Source organism: Rhinopithecus roxellana, chromosome 4 (assembly GCF_007565055.1).
Source record: "Rhinopithecus roxellana isolate Shanxi Qingling chromosome 4, ASM756505v1, whole genome shotgun sequence".
NCBI classification, from domain to species: domain Eukaryota; kingdom Metazoa; phylum Chordata; class Mammalia; order Primates; family Cercopithecidae; genus Rhinopithecus; species Rhinopithecus roxellana.
In genome coordinates this window covers 95,192,574-95,212,287 of record NC_044552.1, presented here as the reverse complement: position 1 = coordinate 95,212,287, position 19,714 = coordinate 95,192,574, and positions in this window count along the sequence as shown.

The following is a 19,714-nucleotide window of genomic DNA, read 5'->3' as shown; positions in this document are numbered from 1 at the left end:
TTTTTAGCAAAGATTTGAAGAAAGTAAAGAGGCTTATGGATTTACAGGGCAAAAAACATACCAAGCAGCAGAAACAACTAGAATAAAGAACTTTCTGCAGGAGTGTGACTGGACTATTTGAGGAATAGCAAGGAGGTTGGTATGGCTGGAGTGGGTACTAAGAGAGAGATCAGGAGATGAAGTCAGAGACTAAATGTGGTCCAGAACCCATAGAGCTTTGTAAGTTATGGTAAGGACTTCAGCTTTTTCTCTGCATGAAGTAAAGAATCACTGCAGCATTTTGAGTGGAGAAGTGACATGGTCTGCCTTACATTTTAAAATAATTTCACTGTTGCTACAATGAAAATCAATGGTAAGGGACAAAGATAAAAGAAAGTATGAAAGCAGTTTGGAGCTTATGAGCCTGAGAGAATTTCTTAGCAAATTGGATGTGTGTGTGCGAGAAAGAGAGAAATCAACAATGGTTCCAAAGCTTTTGCCCAGAGTAACTGAAGGATGCAATTTCCATCCACCGAGGCAGTTATACCTATCACAGTTCCATTTAACATTGGCCTATGTAGAAAGCTGATGGATCACAGAGAATGATAGTAGCCTATCATGAGCTCAATCAAGAAGTGTCTCCAATTGCATTTGCTCCTTAATGGAGATGGGAAATATAGTTCTTGACACCTGGAAAATTAGCTATCAAGCTGATTAATGTACTTTTTTCTCAATACCAATAAACAAAGAGCATCAGAAGTCACTTACTTTCAGCTAGCAGCGTATAACTGCACTGTTTTGCCACAAGGCTTCATCAATTCCCGGGCTTGACTCCATAATTTAGCTCAGTGTGACCTTAATTATCTTGCTTCCTATAGGAAATCATGCTGGCCCATCCATTGATTGTCTATGCTGATAAAGTATATTGATTGGTAAGTACTAGATATACTAGATAACTTGAAAGATACATGCATGGTAGACAGTGGAAAATAAACTGAAGGAATTTTGGGTTTTTGCCACTGAAATACATTTTCTGACTGTTCAGTTGTCTTAAGAGTGTTGTAATGCTTTCTCCAAAGTGCAAAATAAGTTGCATCTTTGACTCCTTAACTCTAAGAAAAAGGAACAATGCATGCTTGACCAATTCAGATCTCCTTAACTCTGAGAAAAAGAAACAATACAAGCTGGACAAATTTGGATTATATATATATGAGTGTGTGTGTGTGTGTGTGTGTGTGTGTGTGTGTGTAATGTGCCTCTTGTCAGATTGCAATACTCTATGGACACTATGTCAAACACTGATGGGGAATTGCACTGTGAACCCATAGTGTTTGGTAGGAAAACTCATGCTCTCCGAGTTAAGAACCTGAACTTCTCATACTGAACCCAGTGTCATTTCACTCACCAAGTCATAATGTTGGGCATGTCCGGGATTGTGTGGAAGAATCATTATAGAAGAGGAGTAGAAAGTAAAAGTTTCTGATTCTGATGTGAATACTCAGTGTGAATGAGGAAACACTCAATGATCGGTTATTTTTAAAAAGACCTATTCTATCAATGTCAGCCATTATTTTTTTCTATATTAACCTCAGTGTTTGCTCATTGAACTTGTTAAGTAAGATATTTTAAAAAAACATATTTTGCATGAATTTTCCAAAAAGTACCACCCTTCACCCTCTCTTGCTTCTCCCTGACTTCTCTGTTTAATGTGACTGCAGGCACTGCTGAGTACCTTATCTACCAGGTGCAGAGAACAATATTCAGTCACCTGGTGATAAGTCAGTTACATTGGATCTCTTTTATCATGGAGAACACAATAGACAGAATTTTTCCTCAGTGAGTAGATTCTTATAGCAGATACTGATTTGGGTTTTCTGCCTACTTCTGCCAGACACAACTCTTCAGTAGTTAGAAACGTTATTATTACAATGTTCTACACAGTATTTTTTCTGACTAAGGAGCTCAGCATATATAGAGAGAAGAAAGGCAGAAGGCTGATGCCATAATATTCAATGATTTTTCCCTATTATATACCCCATCACCCAGAAGCAACTGACTAATAAGAAGGGTGAAATAAAACATTAAAGACTCAGTTATGGCGCCTCTAGCTGGGAGACAATACTTTTTGAGGTTGGGCTAATATACAAAAGGATGCAGCCTCCACTATGTGATGTTTTTTCTTCCTTAGCCAAAATAAATGGATCTAGGTCCCAAAAAGCGAAATGAGGAATGGTGCATCTGACTCTTTCACATAATGACCCACAAATGCTGATAATAAATTTATTCAGGATGTGCTCTGCTTTTTTATACCTATTGAGAAAATAATATATACTCTTTTCCTTTAAACCGATAAGATGTAGTATTTAAATGCGATATATTTTTAAGGAAAAACCAAGCATTTATTTCTATGATACACTTGAATATCACCATTGTGGCAACCCAATTTCTAGGAATTTACCTTCTAAATGTATTATTGGCCATTTTTTTCTTTATTGTTCCTTCCTTGTTAAAATTTTTATCATTAATATTTAGGCAGCACTTAATTTATACAATTAATTAAGGCATGTTCTTTCATTTTCCCTTCTTTGAAAGAATGAGGCTAAAGTTGAAATTCCTACTCTTAAATGTGAAATGTCCTGTCAAACCATATGAGCTTGTTCTATCTGTTTCTTTTGAGGAGATAGTTTTCAATTACTTAATATGATTAATAATTATGTTATTCAAGTTTTCTACTACTTGTAGTTCAGTCAAGAAATCTGTTATCTATGTTAACATTTCCCAAATTTATTGGTATATTATTGCTTGTAACAATTTCTTATTTTTTATGTTCGTTTCATAGATTTGTATGTCCTCTGTTTACACATGCCTTGTTCATATTTTGTTCCATATGCCAAATGTGTCCCAGACTTTCACATTCTAAAATGTTTACATACACAAACACATAACCATATATACAATCTATCCCACAAACCTACTTCTCACCTCAACTATTTATACAATCTATCCCTCAAACCAAAACCTACTTCTCACCTTTCACAAACACTTTTTACAAGGTAGGGAACATTGTTGGATCATATGGTAGCTCTCTTTTTAGAGGAACCACAATAATGTTTTCCATGGTGGCTGCACAATTCTATATTATTTTCAATAATGTGTAGGGATTGCAGTTTCTCTACATCCTTACCAACGCTTATCTTTTGCTTTTTGAAAATAATCATTCTAATAAGTATGAAGGAGTATCTCTTTGTGATTTTGGTCTGCATTTTCCTGATGATTAGTAATGTTAAACATTGTTTCAAATCCCCGGTGACCTTGTGTATATGACCTTCTGCCTATCCAAGTCCTTTGCCCATTTTTTAAACAGATTATTTGAGGGTTCTTTGTTTTTGCTGTTGAGTTGTAGGAGATTCTTATGTGTTTTAGATATTAATATCTTATTAAATAGATTGGTTTGCAAATATTTTCTCACATTCTATAGGTTGCAGTTTCACTCTGTTGACTGTTTTGTTTGCTCTGCATAAAATTTTTAGTCTGGTGTAGTCCAACTAGTCTATTTTTGGCTTAACAAAAAACAAAATCCTGTGCTTGTGGTGTCAAAAAATTTTAAAAATCATTGCCAAGACCAGTGTTAAGAAGTTTTGTTCCCTGTATTTTCTTCAAGAAGTTTTATAGTCAGAACTTGCATTTAAGTCTTCAAACCATTTTGAGTAGATTTTTGTGTATAATATAAAATAGGGATCCCATTTTATTCTTTTGCATGTAGATATCTCGTTTTTTCAGCATCATTTTTTTGAAGAGACTATCCTTTTCCCATTGTGTATTCTGGACACACTTGTGGAGGACCATATATGCATGTGCTCATTTCTGGGTACTTTATTCTGTTGCATTGGTCTATGTTTCTGACTTTATACCACTACCACTCTCTTTTGATTATTCTAGCTTTGAAATCAAGAAGGATGATGTCTTCAGCACTGTTCCTCTTTCTCACTTTGTCTATTTGGGATCTTTATTGTTTCACATTAATTTTAGATTTTTTTTCTGTTTCTGTAAAATATGCCTTTTGAATTTTGATAGGAATTGCATTGAATCTGTAGATCACTTCGGGTAAACATTTAAACAATATTAAGTTTTCCAATCTAGAAACGTGAGATATCTTTTTGTTTGTTTGTATCTGCTTTCATTTTCGTGTTTTATAGTTTTTAGTATGGAATCTTTCACTTCCTTGGTTAAGTTTCTTTATAAATATTTTATATTTTTATGTTATTATAAATTGTATTGTTTTCTTAATCTCCTTTTTGGATAGTTCATTGTTAATATATAGAAATATTGGTAATTTTTGAACCTTGATTTTGTATCTTGTGACTTTGCTGAATTTGTATATCAGTTTTAACAATTTTTAGGGTTTTTTTGTGTGTGGTGTCTTTAGGGTTTTCTATATATAAGATCATGTCTTCTGCAAAAAAAGACAATTTTACTTCTGAATATGGGAACCACCCAAACATCTATTGACAGATAAACAGATTTTTTAAAAAGTGGTATATACATTCAGTGAAATATTATTTAACAATTTGAAAATGGAGGAAATTCTACATCTTGTGAAAATGTGAATGAACCTAGAGGGCATTATGCTAAATGAAATAACCCAGTCACAGAAGGATTAATACTGCATGACTACACTTATATGAGGTATCTAAAATAGTTGAACTCACAGAAGCAGAGAATAGAGTGGTGGTTGCCAGGTATTTGGGGAAAAAGAAAGTGTGAAATTGTTGCTTAATGGGTTCAAAGTTTCAGTTTTACAAGATGGGTGAATTCTAGGGATCTTCTATATAACATAGTATATATAGTTAATAAAATATTGTGCTCTTCTTTTTTGTGTGTGGGCATGTGGGTAAGATGGGGATCCAATTTCATTCTTATGGAGGTGGACATCCAATTTTCCCCACCATTTGTTGAAGAAACTATTATTTTCAACCACTTCAACTCTGTCACCTATCCTCTTTGTTAAAAGGATGGATCGCATGTTGTGTTCTTACCACCATCACACACTCACATGCAAGAACATGGGGGAAAATTTTTTAAGATGATTAATATGTTTAATTCCTTGATTGCAATGACAATATCATGTGCATATGCATATGTCCAAACTCATCAAATGTGCACATTAAATATGTGCAATTTGTGTGTGTCAGTTACACCTCAACAAAAATTTTTAAAGCTAAGGTACAGTAGCGAGCAAAAATATACTGTATGTTTGGTCATATAATGGTACATTCAAAATCACATAGTGGGATAAAGATGATCTCTTGATCTGCTTCTCAGGATTCTGTAGGTAAACTAGAAGATCCCTATTGTTGCTTACTCCTAATCTACCCATGTGTCTGCATTTAAGAAGAGGGTTGGATAGGCCAAATGGCCCAAGATGTTTTCACTCACATGCCTGGCAGTTGGTTGGGACATCTTGGTTCTACTCTATGTGGCCTCTCTTCTATGCTAGGTTAAACTGGCTTCCTATATTGGGTCAAATCATAGCATTCCAAGGAGCAAAGGTATAGTTTAAAAGACCTCTGTGGCCTAGACTCCAGAATTTGTCATTTCTACTACATTGTATTGATCAAAACAACTCACAAAAATACCCTAGATTGCAGGAGAAGGGAAACAGTCCCCATCTATTGATGGGAGAAGCTTGAAAAACAAACAAACAAACAAACAAACAAACCAACAAACCAAAAACCAAAACAAAAAAACTGTGGCATTATTTAATCTACTATAGCCTGCCTTCTTATCAAAATTATTTATATACTCTCTATATGGAAAATGTGTTCACCTTTCCAAATATCCCCAAAGTCTTAGAAAATCATGGCATCAAGTTTGAGGATTTTAATGTCATAACCTGTATTAGGTCTGAGTGAGGCTTCTCAGGTGTGACTTCTCTGATGTTATTTCTCTTGAGAGATCTGTGAAATAAAAAGACAAGATATCTACTTCCCCGCCCCTAACATATAATGGGAAACAGGAACAGAATAATGACTACGGTAGACATTTCCAGTTTTAAAAAATGTGGGGTGAAAAAGGGGAATATAGCAGTCAGTGGTCTACAGCATTCCAGCTCTTCTGAAATTTAGCTGGCATGCACCATCAGCTCTCCCTACTCTTAGAACAGGAAACAATACTTGAGGATGATTCATTTTCTCCTCAGTTCTTGACTCTGCCCTCTAGGCTTTGGGCTCAGGACCTATGGCTCATAGTTCAGCCCTCTAGAGACATTCTTCCTTTTTTAAAAAATAAGAAATGCCCCATGTTTGTAATTGAGTAGTTTTTCCAGAGGCCTCTGTTCATTTTGATCTGTCGCTGTTCCTTCTATCTCAAGCAGATAATGTTTTTGTTGTACCTTTATCTGAAAATCTTCTAGTTTACAATGACATTTCCTCCATGATCCAAAAATTAAATCCATAATCTACTTTGAGACAGACCTTTTTCTACTTGAGAAGTGTGTGAAAGTCGTAAGGTATAGTGTTTTGCTACGATTTGAATGTGCCCGTCTAAAATTCAGGTGTTGCCAATCCAATAGTATTAATATGTAAGGTCTAAAAGAAGTGATTAGACCATGAGGGCTTCTCTCTTGTTAATGCTTCATTTGCTCTTCTTCTCTTCTGCTATGTAAGGATGTAGCAAGAAGGTCCTCACTGGATGCTGGGGTCTTGATCTTGGACTTTCCATTTTTTCAGCACCATGAGAAATAAATTTCTGTTCTTTATAAATTACTCAGTCTCAGATATTCTGGTGTAGCTGTACCAAAAACAAACAAACAAAAAAAAACAGTCAAACAAACAAACAAAAGCTAAGACACACCTTTATGATTCTCATAATAACTTCTTTTTTTCAGTTGAGAGGGTCTACTAAGTAGCAATCTTAATTTTTTGAATCAATCTTAACACCATGAAGCCATTTCTTATTTTGAAATATCTCTTTTATAAAAAAAAAAAAAAAAAATGGAGAAGAGAAACAGATTTATTTTCCAACCCAGAATATGTACTGAGTCTCCTGAAAATTTTCCTTCCTCCTTGAATTTTAGTTTATCTCTGCATTCTCATACCATATCATATAAAGCTATCAGATGCCAGTTTACAGTTTTGACAACTTATGTGCAAAATCCCTTGACCAGATTCACAAATTTACTAGGTACATTTCTTATCTTGCAAGTGTTTCCGGTGGCATTGTTGTAAATTGTTCTTCTATTAGACACTACAGGTCACCTTTTCTCAAGCCTTCAGTAGCAATGGATACTCAGAATCCACTTACTCTCTCCTTGATACTTTTGTAGTCATTTTAACCACCCACTCCAAAAACCAAGGCCACATGTTTTAAATTTTGTAATGGCAGCAACCCAGTTTTAGAGACTAACAAACTACCTCAAAACTAAGTGGTTTAAAACTACAATTACATATTAATTCTCAGGGTTCTATGCATTGTCTTGGGGTGTTCTCTGCACTGGCTTGGTGGTAAGGTATATTGTAGCTTCATCACATCTTTGAGAATTAGTGCTGGATCTTAGCTGGGACATTTCAATTCTCTTCTCAGTGGCCTCTCATTTTTTAACAGGCTGGGCTAGATCCTTGCCTGCTGTTTCAGGATGGTATTTTTAACAGGGTAAAAATGGAAGTTACAAGGTCTCTTGAGGCCTAGACTCCAGATTTCAAGCATATTCTATTCGTTAAAGTAAATCACAAGGTCAGCATAAATTTAAGATAATGGAAAAACAGGCCAGACACAGTGGCTCACACCTGTAATCCCAGCACTTTGGGAGGTCAAGGCGGGAAGATCACCTGAAGTCAGGAGTTTGAGACCAGCCTGTCTAACATGGTGAAACCTTGTTTCTACTAAAAATACAAAAAATTAGCTGAACGTGGTGGCATACCCCTGTAATCCCAGCTACTCGGGAGACAGAGGCAGGAAAATCACTTGCACTCAGGAGGCAGAGGTTGCAGTGAGCCGAGATCATGCCATTGCACTCCAGCTTGGGCAACAAGAGCAAAACTCTGCCTCTAAAGCAAAGATAATGGAAACAATACACTCTACCTCTAGATAGGAGGCACGGCTAATGCAAAAGAATATACAAACTGAAAAAATAATTTGTGCTCATTCAGAGGAAACATTTGGAGGTAATTGCCCAAGTTGAAATTCTGGCTCCATTAATCATGGTACTGTATTCTTGGATTAACTATTTAGTTTCTTTCTGGCTTAGTTTTATCATCTCTAAAGTGGAACTAATAATCTTACCTGCCTCATATGGTTGTTATTGTGGATTAAATGTGAAACTCTATGTAAAGTGTTCGCAATAGGGCTTGATATACTGTCAACACTCTAAAACTGCTTGCTGTTAGTATTTCACTTGCTGCTTCCACTTCATTATCTCCCATTCAGTCTTTATGCTTCCGTCATAATGCTGCTTCTGTTATTTTACTGAGTCAGATTCTGTAAAGGTCATCAGTCATCCCAGGTATGTTGAACTGTTTTGTCATAACTTGTTAATAATACTCCATTCCTCTGGAAACATTTACTGATGTTCCTGACTGCCCTATAGCAGGAACTTCTAAGGTCTCCTGTTTCTCTTCCTACTCTTTTATTTTAATTGTTCCTCAGTGTTCTGTCCTTCTGTCCATTTTCTTCCTTTTTTCTCTCTCACTGGTCAATTTCATCCAGTCCTATTGTTGAAACTATCAACACATAGTAATACTATGTGAATATCTATCTTTCTCAGTATTACTTCAATTTCTAGCTGCTCACTTGGTATCTCAGCCAATATGATCTTCAAATCCACTAAAAATGTTGTTATTAAAACATACTGCATTCTGTAATCCAGTCATGGGAATCTATATTGGCATCAATGCTACTACTCAAAGTTGAACAATCTTGTTTTCTTTTTCCTGTCACTTATTCTATACAGCTACCATTTCCACATCCAAAACATCAGTCTTGATAACATTTCTCCATTGGTCATTGGTCCCCATCATTGGTCTTTCCATCCACATCAATAACCCATCTTCCCCTCTGTCGCTTCACTTATTTGTGTATGTATCTCTACTAGAAAGTTTTTATTACAACTAATTGAATGTACAATTAAGATGAAAAACTGTCCAGGTGTAGTGTCTCACACCTGTAATACCACACTTTGGGAAGTGGAGGCAGGAGGATTGCTTGAGCCCAAGAGTTCAAGACTAGCCTGCGCAACATGGTGAAACCTAGTCTCTACAAAAAACATACAAAAAATTAGCTGAATGTGGTGGTGAATGCCAGTAGTCCCAGCTACACAGGAGGCTGAGGTGGTAGGCTCACCTGAGCCCAGGGATGTCAAGGCTGCAGTGAGCTATAATTGCTCTACTGCTCTCCAGCCTGGGCAACAGAGTGAGACCCTGTCTCAAAGAAACAAACAAAGGTGAAAACACTTTGGGGGGAATTAAATTTCCTTCATGGTCTGTCCTCACCTATATGACAACACTCTTTCTCTACTCTCATCCCTTCCCCTCCCCTCTATCTTTATTCTAGTGACGTAGGTATATACATAACCAGCTCTGAATGCTTCTAGTATTGTCTCAATCCCAAGTTTCTTTCATTTTGTGCTCTTTATTCTATTCTGCCTGAAGTATGTTTCTCTGCTTCCTTCACTTCTTTGTTTGAGTGTGTGCGGATTAAATATCACGCACTAGAGTGTAAACTCCCTGAGATTAGGAGAATTTGTAATACATTTTTGTGCACATGACACCTAGCAACATGTTTGTCTTGTAGCATGCTTGAACACTGGGTTTTAAATGGATGAAAAACTCTTGGTGGAGAATCCTTTTATACCCAGTGGTCATTTGTTTCCCCCTCAGAATTCTCAAAGCATGTCATGCTTCTTTCAAAGTTTTTATTGTAGCTTACTTGAATTGTAGTTAGTAAAGAATATTCTGTCTTATCCACTAGCTTCTGATTATCTCCATGGGCAGAGGCTGAGCTTTACTCATCCTGACATTGTAGTGTTTAGTATATAACATCACACATGTAATGCTGAAGAAATGAATGAATGAATTCCCAGCCACATGTCCTGGAGTTCGCCAATTATTTCTTTGGTCCCTGAGTTGCTGACCACCACAGTGACCAGCAACCCAGTCATAATCCTTATGATGGCCTTCTCTTTCAACCACTGATAATAATAAAGCATTATAACAAATACATAAAAATATTAAATGAATTTTATAGAAAGTAGTGTTTGAGTATATGTGGGTATAATTAACAAAAGTAGTTATTTAATTAGTAAGTCAGTGCCAACATCAAAAAGCACATAACTAAATGTGTGCAGTAGTAATTTATTTCATGTGAAAATACTAAAAATATATAGAAATATCTAACTAATAGTATTATTTCAAGATGTTGGAACAATAGTTATAAAACAAAATCAAAATAATGTTTCTAGCATTGTAAGCTAAATATATTGATATACATATTAATTGAATATAATTTTTAAAATATTAAGGGCTGAAATTGCATATTTAAAATTGCGTAATTCCATTCAGCCTTCTTTTAATGTGGAAATCAATAAAAACAAATGTAAAACATATGTATAAGAAAAGAAATTTAGGCAGAATGCTTTTGTTTTAATCTCAGAGAAAAGGAGTTCTAATAGTGTTCGCACTGGGAATACAATAACTGTATTTATATAATCTTGAAAAGAAAGAAATGGGTGATGGTCATAAAACTCTCTTCATGGTGGAGCACTGTTAATTTAAAAGCAGGAAGTCAGGGATTAAAGTTAATGAGGGGGTGAGCCTCCATGCAATTTAGTTAAACTGTTTAACACAAAAGCTGGTAGAAATGTGGAAAGAGAGTACTAGAGGGAGCAATAGAAGAAAAGGTTGTAAATCAGTCTATGAAAAAGAAAAGAGAAAAACAGAACACCCTTTTAGAGGAAATGAGAATCACATAGTTTCATCAGTTGATAGATTAGAGCAATCAAAGGGAAGGGAATTGCCAAATTCAGTCATTTGATAGATTGGAGGAATCACAATAAAGACATAAAGGTAAATTTGTATTTCTCATGAGGGCAATTAAAGTGGATTATTAGGTACTCCCATGGCTGTTAAATATTATGTTGACTTTAATTTTTCCCTGGGTGCCTGAGAATGTGTCTTTTCTGATCATAGAAGGAGCGAAGTTACTTCTAGACATTTTTTTTTCAGACTGCCTGGAAGTCAAAACTGTATTACTCTCTGGGAGCAAATAGCCATTTTCAGATTTAGTAGTTGCTACAGCAGTAATAAAATTTTCACTACCCACATAGAGTAAATTGAGTCGAAGTTGGACAAGACCCTCAGGTAGAAGTAATGAAGTAATCTATAAAAAGAATCTTTTCATTTCATTCCTTTATTTTTATGCAGTTATTTAATAACCATCACATGCATACTATGAAGTTATTTTAGCCTGTTATAGTCCAGTGGTTAGGTGTTAACCTTGAATATAGTGAACAGCTTGAAAAACCAGTGATTTTCAAGATTTTCAGGGTTCTTGAAAGATTTTGAAGTCCTTATCTGGGCTTTTCATAAGAACTTTTTAATATCAGTAATATTTTAAAGGTCTCCTACAGCATCAAAACATTTTTCAGTCAATTCTAATTACATTTTGCTTTAAACTAGCTGGTCTTGTGTTAATAAATATAATTTACTTAGGATGGGTGGTATCATGCACATCCGTGGGAAAAGACCACCAAACAGGCTTTGTGTGAGCAATAAAGCTTTTTAATCACCTGGGTGCAGGCGGGCTGAGTCCGAAAAGAGAGTCAGCAAAGGGAGATAAGGGTGGGGTCGTTTTATAGGATTTGGGTAGGTAAAGGAAAATTACAGTCAAAGGGGAGTTGTTCTCTGGCGGGCAGGAGTGGGGGGGTCACAAGGTGCTCAGTTGGAGAGATTTTTGAGCCAAGATGAGCCAGGAAAAGGAATTTCACAAGATAATGTCATCGCTTAAGGCAAGGACCAGCCATTTTCACTTCTTTTGTGGTGGAATGACATCAGTTGAGGCGGGGCAGGGCATTTGCACTTCTTTTGTGATTCTTCAGTTACTTCAGGCCATCTGGGCGCATACGTGCAAGTCACAGGGGATGCGATGGCTTGGCTTGGGCTCAGAGGCCTGACAGGTGGGAAGCAGTTAAAAAGTAAAACCCTGAGTTCCTGTACCTAGAAAAATGTTGAAAATTGGAATTTAGGAGATCTTGCAAAAATCAATGGTTTTGCACTGTAGGAAGATTGTATGAGGCCGTATTCTACCTGAATGCAGTTCTTTTCCTGCTGAAGCAGGATATTTTCCTTGACTCCTCTGCGGGCTGGAACTGGAGTGGATAGGCACTGGCAGGGGCAACCTCTACTCACTTAAACCCACTGTGCTCAACCCCTCACGGGAGGGAGCACACAGGTGAGCAGGGGCAGGAGCCAGGGCGAATACTTTTGGGCACTGGCAGGAACAAATTCCACACTAGCCCTGCGGCAGCACTTAAAGGGATGCCCGTGGCGTCTGAAGCTTCAGAAGGAGTGTTACAGTCAGTGCTCTTTTAGCTCTGCCATCCACAGATGGCTTAAGTGTTCACAGCTCAGTGGAGGGTCAGTGTGACAGCCTTTTGCGTCCGCACCTGAGTTCTCGTCTGGGGTCCAGGAGGAATGAGGTTGCATAAACAAATTGGAGATGATAAATGTGGGGAGTTTTATTGCCAATGATAGTAGCTCTCAGCATGAAGAGAAGCTGGAAAGGGGACCAAGTGGGGAGGTAATCTTCCCCCAGAGTCCAGCTGTCTGGACTCTTCTCTGAAGCTACTCTATTAATCTATCACTTTGAAGTTAAGCTGGTTCTCTCTGACATGCAAACACAGTCTCCAATATTCAGCTGCTTCTCCTCTTCTCTTCCCTCTGCCCGCAGAGTCTGAGGTTTATGGACACAGGATGGCGGGGCGGGGCAGGCCATGGGCAGTTTTGGAAAAGCCAACATTTGAGTGGGAAAACAGGAATGTATGTTCCCACTTTGGGCTGCAGTTCCAGGCCTGAGAGTGAGGCCTTCACTAGGCACCCACCCTCTTCTGCTCCAAATTTCCCTGTCTCCTGTTCCTATCACTGCCAAAGACAGGATAGACTATAAAACAGCTATCATCATAGGATAGACTATAAAACAGCTATCGTAGGATAGACTATAAAACAACTATCATCAGAGGGCAAACTAGATACCATGAAGATAAAGAGAGTTATGGTGTAGCATAGTTTCGATGGAGATTAGTCATCCTCAGGTAAGAGAAGCACTCAAATTATATGAATTTCCTGACCATGGAAATTCTAGATCATCTACTTTCATTAAAGAGGGAGCATGAAATTTAGGAATATTAACTTCCATAGAATACAGTAGATGTAATTTGTATTTCAGCTCTTAACACTGTGCAATGCAGAAGGACAGAATTATTTACAATCGCTAGGGAAAGTTTGATAAACAGAGATAATAATTCTGATACAGACTAACTTGAAAGAAAGAAAGAGTCAGATTACAATGAATGCAGGAAGATAAAATGGGAAGGGAATAGGACTACTTATGTCAACTACATATGAGCAAATATTTTACCAGCACTTATGAGGAAGGATCAGAAATTAACCCACATATTATATTATATATGTAATTATGATCAATGTATAATTGTTTCTGTATGGTTCTTCTTCTTTACTGTTGAATCCACAAATCTCATTCTGTAATTTATTTATTTTTATTTATTTGTTTTTTTGGGGGATGGAATTTTGCTCTCATTGCCCAGGCTGGAGTGCAATGGCACAATCTTGGCTCACTACAACCTCTGCCTCTGGGGTTCAAGTGACTCTCCTGCCTCAGCCTCCTGAATAGCTGGGATTACAGACACCCACCACCAAACCTGGCTAATTTTTGTATTTTTAGTAGAGACAAGGTTTCACTATGTTGGCCAGGTTGGTTTCAAATTCCTGACCTTAGGTGATCTGCCCACCTTGGCCTTCCAAAGTGTTGAGATTACAGGCGTGAACCACCCCACCCAGACCTGTAATTTATTGTTAAAATTAACTCTTTTGAATAAAACGTCCATATTGATTCACATAAGATCTTGATGAAATTAATTTGAACTGGCAACTGTATTCAAGATTTTACTGCCAAGCCTGGTCAACCTGGGTGAGTCGTTCCTGTACCTACTGATACCTACCTAAGGCTTTTTCCTTTCAATGTATGCATTGGTTTACTTACTTTCAAACTTACTTTATTAAAATCTTAGATAGCAGGTGCGAGAGGAATGTTTTCTTACTGCATGCTGTGGCATATCCATATAAACCAACCCACAGCTATATGCTGTTATGCTTCACGTGAATCTTTGTAACAATTCCACTAATCGTGTTTGCTTGTTTGTACATGGATGATATGGAAAGCTTGTCTATATTACATATCTGAGCAACTTCACATTTTATTTTTTATATTTGCAGTTGTAAAAATAATATATCTAAACTATGTTAAAATATGGAAATATATTTAGGAAGAACTATGAGTTCCCAAGTGAGATCTCTCTAATTCCCACTGCCTTGCTCAGAATAACCTCTAATGTTAAGTCTATGTTTATTTATTTATTTTTTCTGTGATGGAGTCTTACTCTGTCTCCAGGCTGGAGTGCAGTGGCAAGTTCTCTGCTCACTGCAACATCCGACTCCTGGGTTCAAGCGATTCTCCTGCCTCAGCCTCCCAAGTAGCAAGGACTACAGACGTGTGCCAACACACCCAGATAATTTTTGTATTTTTAGTAGAGACCGGGTTTCACCACGTTGGCCAGAATGGTCTCAATCTCTGGACGTTGTGATCTGCCCGCCTTGGCCTCCCAGTGTTCTGGGATTACAGGAGTGAGCCACAGCACCTGGCCTGTGTGTATCCTTCAATCATTTTAATCTATTAAAAAAAAAAAATCCATCCATTTTACAGATGTGGAAACTGAGTCATAAAGCGGTTAAGTAACTTGCCCCAAACCACACATTTAGTAAGTCATGGAACTCATAATTAAACAGAAACAGCTCATAAAAAACACAGGTTTTTGTTTGTTTGTTTTTGAGATGGAGTCTCACTCTGTCACTCAGGCTGGAGTGCAGTGGTGCGATCTCTGCTCACTGCAACCTGCACCTCTCGGGTTCAAGCAATTCTCCTGCCTCCACCTCCTCCTCCTAAGTAGCTGGGATTACAGGTGCATGCCACCACGCCCGGCTGATTTTTGTATTTTTAGTAGAGACGAGGTTTCACCATGTTGGTCAGGCTGGTCTGGAACTGCTGACCTAGTGATCTGCGCCCTTCAGCCTCTCAAAGTGCTGGGATTACAGGCGTGAGCCACCGTGCCTGACCTAAAAAGTTGTTTTTAACCAACTGCTTCATACTTTGTCTGTCTCATATTTAAAATTTTACAAATATATTTTAATGTAAGTGAATTATACTATCTGTAATGTTCTATGACATGATGTTTATGCTTAACATTTTGTATGTAAATAAAATAGCCTATTTTCATTGTTTCCCATATTTGAATGTTATTCCAAGGTAAACGTCCACCATATATATTTTCACCATATAAAAATTAATGAGCATATAGAGTGTTAACACTTTTGACTTAACTGAAAAGCTTTCAAGTGAATATCTTTGTACAAACATCTTTTCTTACATTTTATTTGACTTTCTGCAGGAATTAGTACATCTGAGATTATTTTCTCAATTTTTCACCAATGCTTAATATTATCAATCATTTCTAACATTTTGTAAAGCTAATTTGTAAAAATAAAAATGGGATTATAATTTTTCTTTTACCTGTCATGATAATATTTGAGAATGTTATTCATTAATGTGCAAATGAATTATTTTAGTTTTCCTTTTCTTGAATTATTTCTATGTATGTTTTTCTTCTTTGTATTAGTTCGACTATTTCTTAAAATTTTTTGGAGAAACTATTTTTTCTACAAATCTTTGTTCTGTTGTGTACCAACGCATGCACACTATAAATAGGATTTCCCCAACTAATCTCTCTTACTATTTTAGTAATGATTTTTGGGTTTACTTTTAATATTCTTCGGCAGTTAAATTTGTCTATCATTTCTTTATGTTTGGTTGTGTATATTCCCATTATCATAAGAGAGATATCAAAAACCCTTCACGGAGGTGGTAACAGCGTAATTAATTTATACACATAAATATAATTTATTCACACCAAATGGTGTTCAAGAGGAGGATTCTGGATTTAACTCACAAAGCAAAGAAACAGAGATGAAAAGTCTCATAGTGTATTTAGGAAAAATATTAACCATTTGGTGTGCTGGAACTTAAAATGTAAGGTAGGCAGTGGCAACAGATGGGGTTGAAAAGGATACTGAAGGAATTATGTGTTATAATAGGCACTTGGAAATGTACCTTATAGCAATGAGGAGCCATGTGTGGGGATGTGGAAAGGTCAGATTTGTGTCTAATAGAGGAACTTGACAATTGTCAGAAGGATGAATTTGAGAAAGTCATATTGACGACAGGGTGGTGACCTAAGGAGTTGTAGTCATAGCCAGATGATGTTCACTCAAAACTAAGGTGCCAGTAGTTGGAAATTGGAAGTGGAAGAAATAAGGTTCTCTGTATCTAGAACTAAAAAGGTACTAAATAATAATAATAATAAACAAATTAAAAAATAGCTCTTTTTTGTTTTAACCTTTTAGTCTAACTAAAATTTTAATTCTTGAAGGTCTTTAGGTTCCTGTTGACTTTGATGATATATTCAGGACTCATAAAAAAATCCTCCATGTTCAACAATATATCACAGAAAGCTCATATCACTATGATATTTTCAGTTGACAGTGTTTGGAAATATGTTACCTCCATTGGTAATATTTTGCATAATGTTGCACATAAGATTTATCTTTGATTTATAAATAGATGCATATAAATTCATGATTTTTTCCTTAATCATTAGTAAAAGGGAAACTAGCATTTTCTGAAGCTCTACTATGCAACTCCACTACTTACTTTATATAGACTGTCTTTAATATGAAGACAACACTATGTGAAAGGTAATATAACTAATTGACAGGTAAGAAACAAAGTTTCAGAAAAGTGAGCACATTTCTAATGGAAAACAAAAGATACTGGATTTTAATCTAGATCTTCAGTTTTAAAATAAATAGGCCTAATCAATAAAGCCTACATACCTAAAATTTAAACTTTTAGCTTGACCACTTTAATATAATAATACGTAGTACTAAAAATAGCAGGCAAAATGATTTCCAATTACATAAACTCATTTTTAGGGTCACAAATCTGAAAAAGAGGAAAATTTACTTTCAAAAAGATATTTCTACTTTTTCTAGTATTTTGGCCATTTGAGAACTTAAACAGTGTTAGCCTCTTGTTTCAAATTCGACCAAGTATAACATAAGTTAAGTTGAACCCCCATTACCTTATCATTTATCTCCAGGGCAATAACAGAGCAAATAAGTAAATAAAAGTCTTAAACTATTTTTTTAAATTGAGTAACATCATATTTTATATCAAAGCACTTAGGAGATGGAAGTAAATTATATTTTAGTATAAAAGTATGATAGATGACTTTTCTACTTTATCCTTAAATTGATTTTCTTGGTGTGATTATACTTGTCCTCTGGAATATATACATAAAACAAATACAAGCATCTCACTGAGTGGTAATTTTTACTAACATTAATAAGTTAATTCTTTTAGAGGGAAATTTCTACTATAAACTTAACGTCATAGTTTCAAAATATTAATACTTTAAATTAATTTCGTGACTTACAGCATTAAAAAACTATATATGAGTACTCAAGATCATTGCTGACATATTCCCTCCCCTACTGAATCTACTCTGCTATGTTTGGCAGTCTGTGTCAGACCGTAGTTTGATTGGTAGAGTATCCATTTTTTTCCTTGTCATGAGGTTTCTCTACTTTAATCAGTCTTCAAATTAAATAGATTTTATTGCACCTGGAAATAAATAACAGCATGTAGCAGTTTTGTCTTAAAATAGATCATACCTAAGCTATGAAACAGAAGCATGCTTTAGAGCTTACCATCTTCTATTCTGATTGGTGGAATTTATATAAATGTCTTACTTTGCATGAAATATGCATATGTATATATATACACACACAGTATAATTAAGCAGCTTTAAAACCAATTTTAGCTCTGTTTGAATGGTATTAATAGATCCTTGCTATATCTTGTAGGGGTTTGGTTTTACATACATGAAATATTTTTCCGTATCAATGGGGCTAGATTGATATTTCATTTTTTATTTAAAGAATCAAAGCAATTTATGTAGTATATAGCCGTTCAGAAAATTTTCTCTTAATCTCTATTTTTTCTTAAAGTATTTTTAAATGAACTTCTAATGAAAATCTTATAAGAATATGAATTAGGTGAAGGACAAATTAAAAATATAATTAATTTTAAGACTAATTGCCATTCATGTTTAAAGTACTGCTACTAGACTCTTTAACTTGTTGATTTTCTTCTGATTTATTTATTTAACATGTTTTAAATGTTTATTTCATATAGTACTTGGAAAGTATTTAATGATGCAAATAATGATGTGAATATGAAATACAGCAAAGTACTCGCATACTTTAAGTGGTCAAAGGACAATGTGAATCACTAGACCTTTTTCATAATCATTTTTTGGCCAGACACAAAATGCATTATAGGAGAAAACACGGAAGAAGATTGATTGATGCCATCTCCATTACCATCCAGTTCCAAAAAGGATGGCTGATTTGTTTGTTGAAAACAACTTGAACATTCTTCTTTCATTTCAGTTGTAAAAGGGTCAGGTTATTCACTGAAACCTAGTCTCTGGAGTCAGCAAATAGAATTGTAAATGACTTTGACAAAACAACTTAAGTGACATGGAAGAAATGTTACCAGATTGCTCCCAATCAAGGGGAGTTTTGAGAAATAAGTAAAGGGTAAAACAAACAAACCACCACCACAACAACAAAAACAAGACAGGTAAAATGCGAAGTGGCTTCGAAAGAATGGCAAGACATTTAAGTTTTGTGTTTAGCTAGAGAGACATAAAGCAAAGTTTTTTAACATGAAAAATTGTGAGCACATTTATAAGCAGAAGGTTGGAAGTCATTGATGACAAAGATGCTTTAGATCAAGCAGAAAAAAAAAAAAAAAACCATCAGCTAGAGCAAAGTTCCTGATTATATAAACTGGAGTAGGGGTCGTAGCATTGGGAGATGAATTAACCTTCAACATGGAGAGAGGGATTCTCTTTTGATTTTATAACAAGACTATATTAGTCATCTATTTTTACATCTCTAAATCAGGAGACAGGACCAGCTGAGGAAATAGAAAGTCAAGATGGTGGGACTCTCCACTGTACAGATGAGAATTTCTTAAAATAAATACTGTTTTAATTCTTTAAGATGAGATTAATTATGTCATACCCAAACTATGCTACCAGGACTTAAAGAGTACAATCTCCCAATATTTTATGGTTTAAGTTTATGACCCCTTCACACTTTCAATGAACACTTTATATTTTCTTTTGACTCAGCCCAAATGTTATCAAATCAGAAGGGGAAAATGAGTTATTCACTGACACATGAAATGGAAAGAAATGTTTCTTATATATTTTTTTCAAAAGTATTTTCCTAATACATGTGTTATAAAATTTTATTTTTGACATCTT